We start from the raw sequence: 20857 nt of genomic DNA, 5'->3' as shown, positions 1-20857 counted from the left end.
TTAACAAACCTGCTTGTTGCATAACTTTTTTTATATTTAAAATAATAAATAAACATGCACTTCTTAATTTTAAGAATGTCAAGTTTTTTACACTTGTCAAAAAGAAATAAAGTCTGCTAAGTTTAATTTTCTTGTTGTAATATCAACAACTTTGTTTTAATATAACGGTCATTAATACAGTTTGTTTTAAAAAAGTTACAGTTTCATTAAACATTGAACACTTTATTTGATTTACTTTGTGTTTATAATGTTTTAAGGATTTTAATAGCTTATCCTTTTGCATTGTTAAGTTTTTAAACAATTTTTTACTGATAGAAGTTTCAATATTTTATCATTCGAAAAGTGTTGTCCCTGGTTATAAAGTAAATTGGTTAAAAAGGGCTTTTAATGCTTCTGTGTTTTTATAGTTATCAATGACTGTTCATTGTAATCAGTTCATTTATACTTTAACAGTTGAAGCAATAACATCCAACTAATAGAATCAGTCAGCTATGTTTAATTTTAAATGTGTATTTTGAAATAGAAATTTTTACTACAGTAGGATTTTGTTTGAGAAAAAACTACTGTAATAAAAAAAAATATTTTATGTAATTTTAGTTGGTATTTTAAAAAGTTTTTAGCTACAGGAATGCTACCTACTCAGGATACAAATGTAAATCAGTTTAGCTAATTTGGTATTTTTATCTCAGAATAGTTTTTCGTATTTGTTTTAAACAATTGAGTTTGTCTTAAACCACTTTGTTAAAGTTTTGGTATATTAAGTTTTTTAGCTTAATGATCAGTATTTTATTGTAATTGTTATTTTTATTCTTATAAACTCAGATTAGGTTTTCCGTCAATGTACCTCAAACTAATTTTTATTCATCCATACTTTATCCATCCACCTGACTATAGTAAGGTACCAACTTCATTTTAAAAATTTTACTAAAAATTAATACTGCAATTTACTTTGATAATGATTAAGTACTACCAGATCTCGTACCTTTTCTATTCATCAAAATGAAATTTAACTTTGAAAAATTTCATAGCCTCAATAAAACTTACACTACTCAAATAACTCAAGATATTTAATTACAAAAAAATACTTAAAACAAAATTAAAATTTTAATTAAAATTGTAGCTATTTCCTAAATCTTTTAAAACTGAAATTATTTTTTTTTAATTTGAGTTTACACTAACATATACATTTTAGATATATATAAGTTTAACTATGAAGTAATAAGATTAAATATACTATATAATATTAGTTACTTCAATAGTTTAGTTAAACTTTTACGTCCTTAGTGCATAGATAAAGCTTTATGTAAAAACTTATAAATACTTCTTTTCAGCAAAAAAAAAAAAAGAGTATAGACTAGTCTTGTCTTACTTTTACATTAGGAATTAAAGACTTATTTGTAGTAGATTAATAAAAACAGTTTGTTGTTTTTTAATTCTATGCGTCTGAGGCTAATTAGCTTTTTTTTTATGAAAAAAAGCTCACGATGACTTAAGACAGTTTAAGGTCACTAAAATGAGTATTTTTTGACACAAAGAGTGGCAACCGTGGTATAAAAAAACAATTGTTTTCTAACTATGTATTTTATTTAAGCCTATTTGGTTGAACTTGTGGTTGGTTAAATACTAGTTTTTGCTGATATATGCATTTTTTAATAAGTCATTATAGAATATATAATAAAAAACTATCAACTAAAATTTAAAATAATAATTTTTAGTATGCTATATTATACTATTTAATATTTAAAGTTTGTACGGAACTAAATTTCTTTCTACTTTACAGAAAATTAATTAAGTTAAAAAGTATTATTTTGATACGAAAGATACAAAATGCCCAATACAAATGAGTACCGTTTTGATATTCGTTATGAAATTTATCATGAAGACTATTATCAGAGTCGTCATGGAGACCGTTATGACAGTCGCTATCAAGATCGCCATAGAGATCATTATGAAGATCGTTCTGAAGATAACTCAGACGAAGCTGACTTTCAAGAGTTATTAAAGATGAATAAAAAGCGCAAAAAACATAAAAAACATCATAAACGTTCTCGAGAGCACAAGAGAAAAAACAGAAAACGTTCAAGATCCAGATCACAATCTAAAAAGCGTTCAAGGAAACACAAAAGTCGCAAACATGACAAAAGATCAGACAGAGAAGAGTCTCCATTAATTAAAAGAAGCGAATCTCCTTTGATAAAAAGAAGTACACTGTCTAAGGATTCAAATCAAACAAGAAGGTGTTCCTTTGAAACTAACGAAACTATTTCAAACAAAAACAAAGGAATAAATAAAACTGATGTTTATGCAATTGAATTCGAACAATCTCCTCCTATTTTTAGGGATAAACCAAAAAAAGGTTAGTTTTCAAATGTTTTGATAGTATCATTTGTTTCTACTTTTACTTTATTTTACTAAATTTTTTATAACTCAAAATGTATTATCATTTTTAAATCATTAAATAAGTAGTTTCAATTAATTTTTACATATTTACATATTTTATTTTATTTTGCTTATTATAATATTTGAAAAGATTATAACTTAATTTGGTAGAAATATTTGTAAATATACTGATATAACATTTTGCTTACTTAAGCGCTTTTTTCAGTAAAATCAAAATGGAACACACCTTCGGAGGATGAAAACAAAGTTAAACATTTGAGTTCCAACGGAACAATTTCAACAAACTCATCTTCTTCATCTGGCAGCATCAAACATTCTGTTGAACGCATGGATAGTGAAAATTCAGAAAGTGAAAAAGGTAAATAAGATTTAAATTTATTATACTAATTCATAACAATAATGTTAATTTAACTTATAATTAAATGATTTCCTGAATATAAAAAGTTTTTAAATATTGTAAAGTGTTAAATACAATCTTTTGAAACATATTTTATTTGACAATAATTAGCATATATCATTTAAAACAGAATGGGAAGTAGGAAGTGTCGTTCCGGTTGACTGGAAAAGTTGCCGAAACGTCAACATCTTCAAATGTCAGGGCAAGTTGGGTGAGGGAACCTTCGGTGTCGTGTATCGAGCCCATGACAGTGCGGGCAGAAACTTTGCAATCAAGAAGTTGAAGATCGACGGAAAGAAAAAGAACTTCTCGTTCAAAGACAACAGAGAGATTGCCACGCTCTGCAAAACTAACCACAAAAACATCGTTAGACTAAAGGTTAATTTTTTTAAAGCTTTTTAAGCTAATTAGTATTCGTTGTAGTGTATATATATATTACTTACCTAACTGATTAAGTGGAAGTCCCTGATTACATTTCATCACTTACTTAAGTATTAACTTGGTTTCTGCTTTTGTGCTTAAGTTACTAAAATAATTAATATTTTCCAGTATTTAATTTTGTTATTTATGTACAGGAAGTAGTAGTTGGTACAGATGCTGACAAAGTATACTTGGTCATGGAGTACGTAGAAAATGACCTGTTTTCACTTTTGAGTGAAACAGAATTTTCTATTGGAGAAGTCAAGAGTCTTTGCAGTCAGCTGTTAAACGGACTGAATCATTTACACGCAAATAATATCTTCCATAGAGACCTCAAACCTTCTAATCTTCTTCTAAACAAAGAAGGAGTGCTTAAAATAGGTTAGAACTTTTGGTTATTATTTTAATAAAATTCCTTATTGTTATGTACTTAACAGTCTTATATATTATCAGTTTATTTTAATCTTGATTTATTTTATACTTAAAATTTGTTTATTGTTTTTAAAATAAAGTGACTTTATAAGGTATTAAGTTTATATATAAACTTTAATGATTTCTGTTAATGATAAACTATTTTATTTCAGCTGACTTTGGATCGGCACGGGAGTTTGACACCTCATTGAAGTACACCCCTGTTGTATGCACTCTGTACTACCGCGCCATTGAAGTGCTACTCGGACAGAAAACATACTCGAAAGCAATTGACATGTGGAGTGTCGGTTGCATCTTATTTGAACTGATGACGAAAAAAGTTCTGTTCAAAGAAAGATCCGAAATAAACATGATCAAGACAATATATGAGGTTAGCATTGTTTTAAATTGTAAAATAAGCGTTTTTAATAAGACTTTTTGTAATTTTATTTTAGAAATATTGTTTATTGTATTTTTTAATTAGATAAATTTGTAACAAGTGTCAAACGTGACTTTATATAAATAATGGTGGATAAAATTTGGAAACAACTATTTACCTTAAAAATCAAGTATTTTTTTTTATTACTAGCATAAATTAACATACAGGGTGACACAAATAAAAATTATCTTAGGAAAGTTTATAAATAACTAACCACTTTACACTTTCAGATTTATGTAAAAATATTAATGTTATAAAAAAAACTACAAACTTGATGTTGGAGATACCAGGAACTACAAAGCAAAAGGTTTTTATAGTAGAATCTAAATTTCTGTGGAAGTCTGTGTTCAAAACCAAATTACTTTTCTAAAAGAAATTCAGATATCTTGAATTTCCTAGTCAAAGAAATTATTCAACAAGCTCACAACCGATGGGACAGTTCACAACTATAATTATAAAGATGCCAACCGATAATAACGCTCATGATGATAAAATTATGGTGGTTAACTTTATTCGCAAGACGCAAATGTGCTTGCGATTTTAAGGAGGTCAACTAGAGAAAACTTATGAGCTCTAGTAAATCCAGCACTTTTCATAGTATATATTTACTTTTTTTAAATGTAAAAAAACAGCATTTTCTTAATATAAATGGAAATTCAGAAGATATTTAAATTTTACTTATAAAAATGTTTTGTGTCACCCTGTAATTTTATAGTACTATTAAAAATTTAAATGTTAGAAACTTGCTCAACTTTTTTTTCACCATCTAAAACCAAATAAATGTTTTTAAATAAAACCAATGTTTATCAATATTTCATAATGTTGTTAAATTACTTTATGCATTTCATTTTGACTATCGTATTATAAAACAAAACATAAGTTGCTAGTTATTTTTAAATTAAATACTTTTTATTGTGACAGACCCTTGGATCCCCAACAGAAAAAATTTGGAAAGGTTATGAAAGTCTTCCAGTTGTAAAAAAATGTTATTCACCAAAAGGCAAGCTAGATAACCTGAAAAATAAATTAGAAAAAGACGTTAGATTCGACCTGTATTCCGTTATTTTAATAGAAAGGTAAGTATTTTTTAAATTATTTTCAATATATGGTAAGCTTTTAAATAGCAGCACCATTAATTAATTTTTCATAAAACTTTAACAATAACTTTATGTAAAATACTTGAAATAAAAATGAATTCACTGTCATAAACTGGTTAGTTAAAATAAAAAAAAAACATTTAAAATATTTTTTATGTGTTTATGTCTGACGTGTGGTCTTATTGTATAATTTGGTTAATTTTTGTATTAGTATTTCAAATTATTTTTAAACAATGTTTATTTTTTTAAATAATAAGTAAATAGTAAAAAAAATTCACATTTCAAATAAGAACAAAAGCAGTATATTGCTTTTGTCATCTATCCAACGCAATATTTATTTGTTCTATATTTTTTGATGTTAAAAAAAGTTTCTTTAAATTCAAAGTTAATTTTGCAACATTTTTAAAGAATAAACACCAGTTAAGTACCTTCTGTATAAAAATTTATTATACTTTGACCTTTAAAGTAAACTGAACTTTTCAAATACAGACAAAAAGAAGATATGAACGAAAACTCTAACGATGACAACTCTAACGAAAACACTCTTTTGAAACTAGTCAAAAGACAAAGATATAAACTAGCAAAACTTAAATTTTAACTTTAGTCTAAATTACAATTAGTTTTGCTACTAAGAGTAGTTTGTTTTAAATGATAGCAATTTTAATTGGTCTAGCTCATAAAGAAATTGTTTTAACTACAGCTTAATGTAATGATAAGAATTAAGTATGTATCTATCCAGTGTTCAGTATATAAGGTTTTCATTACTTTTAGAAGCTCGTAAGTAAATATATCATTAGGTTATTAGAAATTTTATTTTGGCTGTGTAAAGTTTAGAAAAATAAGTTTACGAGTAAAACGAATTTGGGTCTAAATTTTTAGAAATATTTTGAGCTTAACTGAGACAAATAAGACAGTTCTGAACATAGTATGTTTATAAGTTATTCGTAACTTGCTTTTATCTTATTCAAAAGCTTAATAAGATTCGCATCAGCTTAGTTTGAAAATTATGTCAAGTTAAGATAATTTTAATTTTTATACTATTAATTTGAAACCTCAACTTGACTTAAGCATGTTTTAAGATTTTGATCAACTCAGGCTAGTTTTATTTTCTTATATCTCAATCAAATATCATCAAATCTTTAAAAGCTGTTGTTAAAAGCTAGAAAATTTTGTAAGTGTAACTTGAAATAATTAAAACGATTGTAGTCAAAGGCTGTTGGACTGTACTTTTCCTAACGAATAAAAACTATTGTTTCTTTATTTTTCTAGTGCTAGCCAACTAAATGAATTAAAAAAAGTATATATGAAGAAAAAATAAACTTTTTTTCTAATACACTTTATGAGTTTAAATTTTGTAAATATTTTAATTTAAGACACTTTTTAAAATGAAAATAAAAAAAATGAAAAAAATTGAAATGAGCATACAATCTATGTAGGAATTAATTTCAAAACTGAGGTTGAAGATTATTAAACCAATAATTCTAAAAATTTACTTTTAAACAGTTATAATTTAGTTTTTTTAGTCGATAAATATTTGTAATACTTATAAACGGATAAATCTCTAGGTAAAACGAAAACTTAGATACATAAAACACTTAGATTAAGATATTTTTGACTAGAGTCACTGATCCTGTGGATTATTGTTTACTTATTATGAATACATTCAAAAATCTTTTTTAGATCCTTACTTAATCAATCCTAAACTAATATTTTATCTATATTTAAGTTTAATAAAACGTATCTTATTTTTACGATATTTTAAGTTTTGTACTTTTATCAATCAAAACTCTGCTTTCGTTTTATTTTTGGTTACATTTTGTAAAACTATTATGTTACAAGTTTTTGAAATTTTCTAAGCATATTTTCATCCACACCATTTTAATCAATTTCAAAAGTAAAGCAAAAAATTTCAACTAGTAAACGCTTTGGAAATTTGAAAAGGAAACGTATAAATAGTTTGTGATATTAGTTTTAAGATATGTAATAGAAACAGTTATTTTGTTTAAAATACATCAAATTTAGCTATATTGTTGTATAATTTTTTACTTATATTTTAGTATAGAGTTGTCATTGTCAGAGTTATCAGTTCAGCGAAAGTAAGTTTGCAATTAGTACAAACGTTTTTATTTATTTTATTGTTCTACTTTACAAAGAGTATAAAAATCTAACTGCACAAAATAAGTTTTGAAAATATTTGGTTAATTTAATTTGATCTAAAACCATATACTTTATGTAAATATTAATATTACAGTTTTTTGAGTTGGATGTATGATACTAGTTAATTATTATTAGAAATTATAATAACTTTAAACAGTATGTTATTTTTAGTTTTTTTTGTAACTTTTTCAACGAACATGTTATATTTTTTTCTTAATTAGCAATAATTTGCAGATTGTTAACATATGACCCGGAAAAAAGGATAACGGCATGTGAAGCCCTGCGAAGTCCATGGTTCAACAGCCAACCCAGAATGTCACCACCCAGAAACTTTTAAAAATTAAGAAAAATTTACTTGAATAACTGCCACAACTTACAAAATAATAATGAACTTTTATCTTTATGTTAAACTAGATATATTTGTATTATAAATAAAGTAGAGAAAATTGTAAAGTTCTTTGTATTAATTATTTTTTAACTATATTCTCACCCGTAAACTGTGTATTGTTCAAATAGTTAGTTTAATTAAAAAAATTAACTACTTATAACTGTTTTATTCTTTTATGTTTTATCATTATTATTGATATGACTTAAATATAAGGCAATTTGTTTAAACAGAATTCAACAAAGTTTCTTTCTGTTTCAGCAATGAGAAAAATTCATCGCTGCCATAAAAACAGTTAACTAAAATGCTGGAGGCAAAGGGATTTATGCCAAAAACCAATTTTTTGAACAAACCTTTTCTAAAAGACTTAACTGTCTTATAAATAATCATGATTCTAAAATTTTAGGTGCAAGTCTCCGAAGTATTACCACAGAAATGCTGTAAACTGGAGAAGTATAAATTGTATTTGTTTTATAATCTATTATACTTGTACTTTAGGCTCTTTGCCACTGAAACAATACAACCATGTAAATATAGTAATGTTACCTGGATAATGTTACTTTGTATGTAACTTAAAAATGCAATTAATAGTATATTTTGATAAATTAACATTAAACAACATTGTAATAGTTTCCTTAAATTAAATAGAACAAAGCAACAAACAATTATTATTGCAGATTTAGTTTGTTAATAATAAATGATAAATTGTTATGAACCAACATGCTTCAACCTGAAAAAGAATTGTACGATGACAACTATAGATGACGTTTATCGTAAAAATACACGAAGGAAAGTAAACTTTTGCATATTAAAATGCAATATAATTGCAGTTGATATTAGCAAAATTGATCATACTAATGACAATATAATAACATTGGTTTGTAAAAATATAGTTAATAACATAACTTTAATATTCTATTTTGCTATTTTGTCATTGATTTTCAAATACGAAATTGCCAAGAGTGTTAGGTTTAATTTTAAAAAAGTATGAATGTATGTACTTTTAGTATAAAGCTGTCAAATAACACTTAATTTTCAATTAGCTTTACAGACTAATGTCACTGCAGGAAAATAATAACTTCATTAAATGATACACTAGTTAAAATGCTTTAAAAAATAGTTGACAATTAAAAAAAAAACTTTTACTTTATTAACACTTAGATTGTATAACTTTTCAAAAAAAAAATATACCAGGTTTTTTTTTGTTTACAATAAGACCACCAGAAAGTACATTGGCTCAATTTAAATGTGTTTCTGGAATAGGTACAAAGACATTATTCGAATAACAATGCCAAAGACTAATTTACTTTTGTTAATGAAATAAAACAAATCAAGATTAATGAAATATTTCTCTCGTCCTTTCTTATTAAAAGTTATTTAGTTGTAGTTGTAGATTTAATAAAAAATATTAAGATTTGTGATTGGTATTACATTTATTAGAAATTTGGTTTTCAAAACAGATTGTTTTATTTAGTTATTAAGCGACAGAAGAAGTTAAAGTATAAATAAATTAATAAAAAAAACATATATAACAGCTTACTTTTAAAACGTTCTTTTAAAACATAGAACTCTTATATGCTGTACTAAAATAAAATTTAGTTTAATTTAAAATATTCCAGAAAATATCATAACTTTTATAAATGTGTTTAAAAGACTTAAGTTTACTTTTAGTAACTCTTTCAACAAACAAGGTTCCAACAGAAAAATAAATTCCTTGTAATTATTTAATTATTAACAATAACCAATCTGTTCAAAGTATCAATCAAACTAAAATACAATATTACGCTCGGTGTTAAACAAATGTACGTCTATATAACTCGTTTAAATATTTTCGTCGTCAAAATCGTCAGAATCGTCAAAATAATTATTAATCTAGAAGAGAACAAATAAGCGACAAATTTCCAAGGGTAGAACTGAGCTACAGAAATACTTAACAAAAATTCTAACACATTAAAATAGCTACATTTATTTAAAACCTAGTGTGTGACGAGCACAGGGTTTAGCACAGGGGTCGGCAAACTGCGGCCCGTGGGCCAATTGCGGCCCGCGAAGGGTAAATCTGCGGCCCGCGAGCACATTATTTTTTTGAATGGAATGCAGCCCGCGAAAGAAAATTTTGTGGCCCGCGAGCATGTAAAAGTGGCCCACTGAGCAAAAATTTATTTCTATAATTTTTTTTTTGTAATTCGATTTAATTTGTTTAGTTTGGTTTTAAGTCTCTGTATAACATTCAGAAATAATTAGAAGTAGTTGCTACTTTAATTTAAAAATGTGAAAAAGACAGATTAGCATTCTAACAGGATATTTTTTTTAGTTTCATAATAACTTCTATTTTACAACAGCAAGTAATTATCTGTAATTATATTGTACTTATCAAATAAACTAAATGCAAATGTTTTCCATTTTGTACAAAAGTAATGCACAGTAATTAACTAAAGTGTCATTTCTTTATAGCTTAGATATTCTTTCCAATATTTTTTATACCTAAATTTCTTTTTTATATTTTTCATTTGTAAATGTTATGTTTTAGTGTAAAAACGTTTAAAATAACATAGTAATAAGAAAAAAAGGTTTGTTTAAGTTTTGTTTTGACACATTTTAATTTTTTAGAAGTTTTCTTTGCACTTGAACTAATTTTTATGCACACCAACTTAAAAAATGCTCATATTTTCAACCACTTTTTATAAAATACTTTAGTTAGTTTAAGTTTAGTTTACGCATAATTTTCTAAGTTTGTTTTTTCTACATGTAATATCTAAATTTGTACAGACACAATTAAAACAATATATATGACATAAACTAATATAGTTTTTGTTAGGTATACATTTTCATTATTAAAACATTGATTTTGTCAAACTAAGTTAACTTTTATGCTTTGCATATCAATACACACATTTGCTGTTTTTTGGAGCTACCTATTTAATATAAACTAGACTTAGGGATGGTTTATAAACATTGACACACACTCAGACTATCACTATTTGAAGACTTCAAATCTCAGGCCAACTAAGTCATTTTATAAGTTTTTGGCTAGAATTGTTTTTTGTATACAATATATCAGAAATGTTTTTGTTAATTCAGGCTGACTTTTTTGCTTAAAAGATTGGCAAATTAAACTTATGATGTAAGTTTTGCTCAACCCAAAGTGTTAGTTTCAGTTATAATATATGTAAGCTTTGAACTTGAACATTTATGCTTAAAAATTTTGAAAAAAACTTGAATTTGAGAACTTTTGAAAAAGTCTGGAGTTTCAAACAATTTTTACATGTAAAGTAGTGAAATTTCGATTTGACACAAAAAATTTAGCAAATAAACATTTCTTTATTAAAAAATATACTAAAGTAGCTTAACAGTGTTTTTTTTTTATTGATATACTTTATAAGACACTTTTTAAACTTAAATTAAACTTTATACTAAAAATAAAAGAAGGAATTGTACTTCTAAAAACTTTTGGTGCATTGCACCTTTACTTGTAAAATTTCACCGGTTGTTGTGCTTCGTCTTTGAACTAAACCGAGAAATTATACTAAAGTGTCAAAGTTAAAAAACATCTCTAATAAAAATTCTCAGATGAGCAATAGTTTTTCTATCAGTGCTCTCATCTTAACACATTGATTAAAATCATAATTTGATTTATGCGACTTTATAACCTTAATGCATTTCCTAAATAGGATTTTTTGTTGTCATTGAAGAAATAAACAAAAGTTTTTCATTACTGCCAACAAAAATTCTTTAAAAAAGTTTTCAATTATAAACGGTATCTCAATATTAGTAATAAATTTTGCTACTTTATAACTTGCCTTAACAACTTTTTTCTGATAATTCTGTTGTTACTGAAGATAATCATGTGCTTTGTTGGAACTGACTTTGGTAATTTGTTTTTTTATCGTTTCTCGCAATAACTCCTAACTAACGTTTTTTTTTATTGCTTGTCTTTTATTTTACAACTAAAATTTTTAAATTCTTATTGCAGATAAAGAACTGCTGTAATGCTTAATAAAAAAGAGGTTTTTCTCTTTGCTAATGACTCAATTAAGTTTTATACTTTTGTTAAAAATGTTTAAGAAAGTTAATTGTCCATTCCAGCTAACTTAAATTTTTTTGGTATGTAATTTGGTACCTGTTAATAAGTTTCGTTATTTCTTTATGTTGTGAACTTTGTTTTAACTGGGTTGCTACACAAACAGGCTATTTTAAAAGCTTGAAAACTCAGATGTGTGTGAAACTTTTATTTCAAACACTTTAAATAAATCTTAGAATTCCCAGAATAGTTTTTATGACTGTAGTGTAGTTTAATAATTGTAGTTTTTTCTTGTTTTTTTACACTTTGTGTACTTTTTAATGATGATGATATTTCTACTAGGTACTTGAGCTTGATTTACAACGATTTACTAGCTTTTTAAACTTTTAATGAACTTAGGCTGGTTTGATACAACTCAGACATTTTTGCTTTTTAAGTGAAAAACATGTAAAAGATTAGTTACTAATAAGATATTTTATTTAAGTATTCGAGAATTAATTATGTTAAAGAATTTGTTCTAGCTTTCTATAATACAAACAGGTATTAATTTTATTAAATTAAGTAATTACTAAATTTTTTAATGAATGTAAATTATTTAACACGCAAAAACTTTTTTTTGAAGTTAATATTATTAGAAATATGAAAAAAGGGGTCGATAATATAACAAATATATAAAAGTAACTAATTCAATAAATAAATCTTTCAAGTTTGGTTTTTATATAGAGTTAAATTGTATGTAAAATTACAAAAGTATTAAATTTAACTTAGTAAGTGCTTATTAAAGTACATAGTTTATTAACACTTAAGTATATTAGTCAATGTAAATTTTATTCTAATTTTATTTAATTTAATTTAAATAGTCATTCTATGAATAGCTAAAAGTTATTTAAAATGTTAAGGTGAATAAAAGTAAAACTTTTCTCTGGTGTGACTAAAACTAAAACCAAAAGATTATTCAAATGTCACTAAAACTAAAACTGCGGCCTGCGAAGACTTTGTAAACTTTAAAATAAGCCCGCTACCACCAACTGCCTGCTGTTGCAATTGCAACACTATTTTTGTGGGCTTGGAATTTGGATCTTATAGTTTGTTATTAGTGCTGCAATTGTTCGTGGACGTTTATATGCCTCTTAAACATTCGGGTTCAATTCTTTTTCTTTCTTTGTGAGTTTTAATAATTTTAAAAAGCTTGTCGTCCAGACACTTACATTCTAGTTAATTTCTCTTGGCTAAATCATTAGAGGTTCAAACCGATCTTTCATTTCTGAAGTGAATTAAATCATGTACTCAACTAAAGCTTCACTGAAACAAGACTTTAAACATTTTTCTTTCAAAGACTTTTAAATAATCACGTTCGCACAATCTCCTTGGTCTTATTGACTCTCCAAACACCATTGATTTGTAAAAAGAGCGTGGATGGCGTGACTTTCCATTTACAAATACACGATTTATGCTGTTGGTTTCATGTAGTTTTTTACATCATACCGCCTTATCTGTCTTTTCAATGACGTTGTTGACATCCAAAAACTCAAGTTCATCACCATCATTTTTGTAGATATTTGTCTAAAAACTAGCTTTAGATTCTTAATTTTTAGAAAAACAACAAAACTCTTCAAGTACTGTAACACCTAATGTCTCAGATAAAAAGACAATATCATCAATGTAGTTTATGAAGATTTATTTTTGTTTTTATTGTGGTTGCAATCGGCATTATAACGTGTTGAAGTGCAGTATTTGCGATTGACACTGAGTTGTTGTAATCCCTTTAGGTTGTTTTTAGAAGGAATTTTACCTGACAGCCTGATTAGGAACTGCTGCGGTCCCGAGCGGCCCTTTTAAATGTTGTTGGTCAATAATACCGACTTGCCAGTCGTTCTGCTGCTCCTGCCGCCAGGAAAAAATGACGGCGCTGTGTATCGAGATCGGCTACTTGAAGCAGAAGTGCCAGGTTACAGCGTGTTGGAGCGAAACAACGAGGAAGTGTTGGAAATCAAGTTCGCCTTGCACTTCTGCCGCGGGAATGTCGACTGCGAGGTTATTTCCAAAGACGGAACTGAAGTGGAGAAAATTGTGAATGAAAACTCCACCGATGCCGATACTTTTCAGCGTTCTTCCTTTTTCGTGCCTGGACGTGAGATTGAAGGCGACCTTATTGGCTGATATTGATATTGAAGGCGATTATATTGGCCGTTATTGATATTGAAGGCAACCTTATTTGCCTTATACGTACTCCTCATCGATTTCATGTTTTTCGAAAATAACGAGACAATTACAACGGGAAAATCAGCATTAGACGTTCAAATAACTTGAAACTTGGAAAAACAAAACTATGTACTAGCTAAAGAAAAACACCTACTAACGTATTACATGTAAGTACACACACATAAACTAAAACAAAAAGTTTGCAAAGCTCTCTTTTTTTTTAAACTAGTTGTTAATTATACGATTTTTGCACATTAGTACTTTTAACCATAACTGACGCCTATAAATACAAAAATTGAATTGCAGCCTGTTTCTTTAAAATCACGACTTCAAACAATGTTGAAATGTTAGAATTAATAATACTTCAATTTATTCTAAGTTTTTTAAGAATTTAATTGTGTTTTAAATTTTAGAAGGCTATTTCCGAAATTAAAACTTGAGAAATTTGATTATAACATCTGAAATCTTATTATTGACTAAATTGAATTTTGAAAATTAAATATTTAAAAAAGAAATGAAAGGAACTTCGGTTTCCACAAAGATTAACTAGTATCAGCTAGTAACTTTCGTTGAAAAAGAAAAAAAAAAAAAAAAAAATTTATCGAACCATTAAAAATCCCGAGCAAAACTAAATGAACTCTATTTATGCAAAAAGTAAAATTTTAATACTTATAGTTTTTAAGTTTAATCCATTAGGTTCTATTATGACGTAAGTTATAAAAATTATGTTGCTTTTTTTAAACTTTTTGATAAATCAAAATGAGTAATTATAAATAAAACTGACTTTACCAAAACTATTTAACATTAAACCATAATAACTTTCGTTAACAAAAGTTAGTATAAAAAAAAACACTTAAGGCTATAATTTTTTGTATAACCGAAACATTTAATTGATAAACTTCGTGTAAACAAAGAAATGTTTTTATTTTTGAACTATTGGTTTTCAAAATTTAAAACTTGGATGAAGAATTCAGAAAAATTTTGAACTAGGTCTTAATAAATATTTTAGACTGATTTATTAACCAATTATTTTATCCTATAATTATTGCATAAAAGTGTTATACTGAACGATTTTAAATAACAAATTAAGTTTGATTATGTTTTTGCTTGAAGATTTTACTGATGAGTCTTATTTCAACTAAGTTTATTTTACTAGGCAGCCTGACATTTAGAATGAACTAAGTGTAAAAACAGTTGAAAGCATAAACCACCTGAACTTTATCGAAGCTAGTTTTATAAACATACCTTTCAGTACTTTGGCAGCAATCACGCCTATTACGGTTCGAATAAGGGTTGGAAAAAATTTGTTTTTTTTATAATACTTATTTTTTATATCCAGCAGGGTATTTACAATGTACTACAGTTACGTAATAATTCTAATAAAGTAGTTGGGAAAAGTGCACCTAATTAAGTTATTAACGAAAAAGTTTATATCTTTGTTTTGCTTCTACACAGCCTTTCCGTATTACTTAAATATGCGCTTCATTTTATCTTGTAAAATATCAACAAGTTTGTACTGCATAAACATTATACAGCAATAAACTTAATGTTTACGCAAGAAATTAATAATTCTTATATATGGAATTTTGTGCGTTTATTGTGATAATGATAGTTGTTTAATTACCCTTTTTTCACAGCAGTCGTTATTAAAATACTTGCTAATTTTTATTTTATACTGCACATCAATTGATTTGTTGATTTATAGTGCATTTAGGTAAAGTTTTTATTTATTTAAAGTATTCTACATATATTCAAACTAACTGAAAAAGTTAGCTAATCATTAGAAAACAATTAACAGTTTAACTAGAGAACTTTAAAATTTTGTGTTCTGTTTTAAACACATTTACTTTTGTATCTTATTTAATTGTCTAGTATTGTTATTTAAGCACTGTAAAAATACTATAAAATTATTGGTCTACAAATTTTGTCAAAAAAAAAAATATATATATATTATCTAATTAATAAAATAAAACTTTTTAACTTCAAAATTGTTAAATTTTCAATACTTTTATTACGAGCATAACGAGTAACATATAAAACAATTTCCTAATATTTTTTCCAAATACCTACAAATAAAAAAGTACCTTCAGTTATTCTTTCTCGTTCAGCCATGGATGATTAACTATCTCATCCGGGGTCAACCTATCTTCTACGTCATGAGCCAACATTCTTGTAATAAGATGTTCGCACTCTTCACTGACTTTTACTTCAAACTTCAGTTGTTTATTTTCCGAGTCAAACGGATAATCTCCCTGCAAGCAGAAATATAATGTCTGTGCGATTCCCCATAAGTCTACATCCCTTCCATAATACTTTTCACCGTCAATTTGCTGAGGAGTCTCTAGATTTTCAGTTCCACAATCATGTTGAATTAATGGGTTCGATTCAGTTTTATCAATTAAGGAGTGACCAAAATCTATGAGTTTCAGTTCGTTTCTTCTCGCGTTGTAAAGAACATTGCTGGCTTTTAAATCCAAGTGAAATATTCCATTCTCGTTTATCAGAGAAACTGTTTTATACAACATGTTGAATATACTTTTACACTCTCTCTCGCTAAAATGTTCGTTTTCTTGACCGCGCGTGCAGGCAAACAAATCTTTAAATTCTTCATCGAACTCTGTTACTATGACGAAGTAGTTATCGTAAACGTACCAGTCTAAAACACCAAGCACTCTGTGAGGACTTTTTTCCGAGAAAAGACTTGCGGCTTGCTGCTGATAAAAAACCTCTTCGGGCATTTTTTCCTTGAGCAGGCGTTCCATGTCCTCTCCGTTTTCGAACTGCTCTCTTTTTACGGCGACTTTGCACCCGCTGTTCAAATTTTCGCCCAAGAACACAATTCTATCCGTGCAATCGTGTATTTCCGAGTTGATTTTGTACTTGTAATGGAACTTGCCGCGGCTGCTGTTTGCTTGGCTGTTATCGTCTATTGAAACGCTTGATCCTTTTTTAGTTTTGTATGTTTCACACTCGTTCAACCATGGGTGATTAAGTATTTCTACCGGGGTGAGTCTGTCTTTTACATCATGAGCCAACATTTTTGTAATAAGATTTTCGCACTCTTCACTGACTTTTACTTTGAAGTTCAGTTTTTTATCTTTTGTGGAATTTCTAAATACATAACTACCTTGTAAGCAGAAATATATTGTCTGTGCGATGCCCCACAAATCTACATCTCTTCCATAATATTTCTCATTCGCTACTTGCTGAGGAGTCTTTAGTTTTTCAGCTCCACATTTATATTCAATTAATGGATTTTTGTCACTTTTATCAGTGCTAGGATAGAGAAAACCATTAAGTTTTAATTCTTTTCCATTCGTGTTGCAAACAACTTTACTTGGATTTATATTCAAGTGGAATATTCCACTGTTGCTTAGCAAAGAAACTGTTTTAAACAACATTTTGAAAATACTCTTACTATCTTTCTCACTAAAATGCCCATTTTCTTGGCTGAGCGTACAGTCGTGCAAGTCCTGAAATCCCTCATCATGCTTTGTTACTATGACGTAATAACTGTCGTACACGTACCAGTCTAAAACCTTTTGCACTTTGTAAGGACTGGCTTCCGGAAACAGGCTTTCGGATTTTTGTTGCAAAAAAACTTCAGCGGGCATTTTTTGCAGGAAAAAGAATTCCATATGGCTGCTGCTTTTAAACTGTTCCCTCTTTATAACAACTTTACAACCGTCATCTAAGTTTTCACCGAAGACTTCAATACAGTCTTTGCCTTTGTATTTTGTTGAACTTGTTTTGTATTTGTAATGAAACTTACCGTGGCTGCTTTTTACTTGTCTGTTATCATCTATTGAAACAATTGATCCATCTTTAGTTTCGTATGTTTCACAATCGTTCAACCATGGGTGATTAAGTATTTCTTCCGGGGTGAGTCTATCTTTTACTTCATGAGCTAGCATTTTTGTAATAAGATTTTCACACTCTTCACTTACTTTTACTTTGAACTTCAGTTGTTTATCTTTTGTGTAATTTTCATATACATAACTTCCTTGTAAGCAAAAATATATTGTCTGTGCAACTCCCCATAAATCTACATCTCTACCATAATATTTTTCATTCGCTAATTGTTGAGGTGTCATTAGGTCTTCAGCTCCACAATTATGTTCAATTAGTGGATTTATAGCACTTTCATTAATACAAGAATCTAAAAAATGTCTTAGCTTTAATTCATTTTTACTCGTGTTGTACATGAAGTTAGTGGCATGTAAGTTTAAATGAAATATTCCATTCTTGTTTATCAAAGAAATTGTTTTTAACAACATCTTGAAAATTCTTTTACACTCTTTTTCACTAAAATGTTCATTATCTTGGTTGAGCGTACAATCGTATAAATATTGAAATTCTTCATCGTATTTTGTTATTATGACGTAGTAATTGTCGTAAACGCACCAGTCTAAAACTTTCTGCACTTTATAAGGACTGGTTTCTTGGAACAACCTTTCAGACTTTTGCTGAGCAAAAATTTCTCCAGGCATTTTATCTTTAAGGTATTCTTCCAAGTGTTCGCTGTCTTCAAACTGTTCTCTTCGTATAACAACTTTACAACCATTGTCTATGTTCTCACCCAAAAACTCAATATAGTCATCGCCTTCGTCTTCTGACGAATTTATTTTGTATTTGCTGTGGAACTTACCGAAGCTGCTATTTACTTGGTTTCTATCATCGATTGGAACAACTGAACCATCTTTACACAAGTAAGTGGTTTTGTTTAACCATGGATGGTCAAGTATCTCATCAGGACTAGGTCTATCTTTTACTTCATAAGCCAACATTCTTGTGATAAGGTGTTCACACTCTTCACTGACTTTTACTTTGAACTTCAGTTCATTGTCTTCTGTGTAATTCTTAGATGCGAAGTTTCCTTGTAAGCAAAAATATGTTACTTGAGCAACACCCCATAAATCTACATCTCTTCCATAAAATTTTTCACCGTTGATTTGCTGAGGAGTCATACAAAACTTAGACCCACATGTATGTTTCATTAATGGGTTTAAATTAGTTTCATTTATTTTAGAAATGCCAAAATCTATGAGTTTTAACTCTTTTTTATTTTTGTTGTAAAGAACATTACTTGGCTTCAAATCTAAATGAAATATTCCACTCTTGTTTATTAAAGAAACTGTTTCTAACAACATCTTAAAAATATTTATGCAATCTTCCTCCCTAAAATGTTTATTAACTTGATTGCACGTAGAATTAATTAAATCTTTGAAACCATTATCATACCTTGTTACTATGACAACATAGTTGTCGTAGACATACCAATCTAACACTTGCAGTACTTTAAAAGGACTATTTTTATCAAACAAAACTTCGGCTTTTTTTTGAATATAAACTTCTTTGGGCATGTTATCCTTGAGAACGCGTTTTAATTGGTCACTGTCTTTGAACTGTTCTCTTTTAATTGCAACTTTACACCCGTCAATTTTGTTCTCACCACCAAACACAATTCTTGATGTGCTTTCGTGGATGACTGATGTAATTTTGTACTTGTAGTGGAACTTGCCATAGCTGCTACTAACTTGACTGTTGTCATCTATTGTATATCTTGAACCACTTTTAGTCTTGTAAGCCTCACACTCGTTCAACCATGGGTGATCGAGTATTTCATCCGGGGTGAGTCTGTCTTTTACATCATGAGCTAGCATTTTTGTAATAAGATTTTCACACTCTTTACTGACTTTTACTTTGAACATCAGTTGTTTATCTTTTGTGTAGTTTTCAAATACATAATCTCCTTGTAAGCAAAAATATATTGTCTGTGCGATGCCCAATAAATCCTTATCTCTATCATCACAATTTTCATAAAAATAAGAACAACCGAAATAAGAAAGTTTTAATTCTTTTTTATATTTATGGAAAAAAACATTTATTGGTTTCACGTTTAAGTGAAATATTCTATTAATGTTTAACTTAAAAACTATTTTAAGCAACATTTTAAAAATAATTTTACACTCTTTTTCACTAAAACGTCCATGTTCTTGGTTGCGCGTACAGTCGTCTAAGTTTTGAAATTCCTCATCGTACTCTGTTACTTTGACGTAGTAATTGTCGTAAACGTACCAGTCTAAAAGTTTTTCTACTTTATAAGGACTGGTTTCTTTGAAAAGCTTTTCAGCTTTTTGCTGAATGAGAGCTTCTCTGGGCATTCCATCTTTGAGATATAGCTTCAAGTCTTCACTGTCTTTACATAGCTCTTTTGTTACAACAACTTTACATCCATTACTTTTTTTCTCACCCACAAGCTCAACATAGTCAGAGCATTCGTGCACTTTTGATATTATTTTGTATTTGCAATGGAAATTACAAAAGCTGCTGTTAACCTGGCTACTATCGTTTATTATAACACGCGTGCCAATCATAGTGCGAAAAGATTCGCATTTTTCCTCACAGCTCAATGTCATCTTCTCCGTTAAATTTTCGAGCATTTTAACGCTAGGACCTTTTACATTTACCTCACCCATTGTTTTAATTTTTAGTTTTTTTATAAAAGTACTGTTAATTATGCGAACTGATTAAAAGACGTTTTGAAAAATATTAAATTCTTCTCACTACTAGTTTACTTATATGAACTATAATGTTTATTTTTCTTTTGTCATGTTTCAAAATCATAGAACTTTATGAGCATATACTATTTAACAGGGACGGGTCAAATACGCACGAAAACATTTTCGCACAAAAGTTTAAAATGCACAAAAGTTCAATTTTGCATGAGAATAAGTAATAAATTGAAAAATATTTAATAAAAAAATAATACTACTCATCGACCAAAGGTTGAATAACAATGATAGTAAGAAAGTATAAAAAAAATAATAATAATGATGTCATAAAAAAGTAGTTATTGACCAAGGGTAAGGGTTAGCGGTAACAATGATAGGAAAAAATACAATAAAATTTTTCAGTCGTGCAAACG

This window comes from Thalia democratica, chromosome 1 (genome assembly GCF_965202585.1).
Source record: "Thalia democratica chromosome 1, ktThaDemo2.hap1.1, whole genome shotgun sequence".
Classification (NCBI taxonomy): domain Eukaryota; kingdom Metazoa; phylum Chordata; class Thaliacea; order Salpida; family Salpidae; genus Thalia; species Thalia democratica.
The sequence above is the reverse complement of the archived record's forward strand: the minus strand, read 5'-3'. Positions refer to the sequence as shown.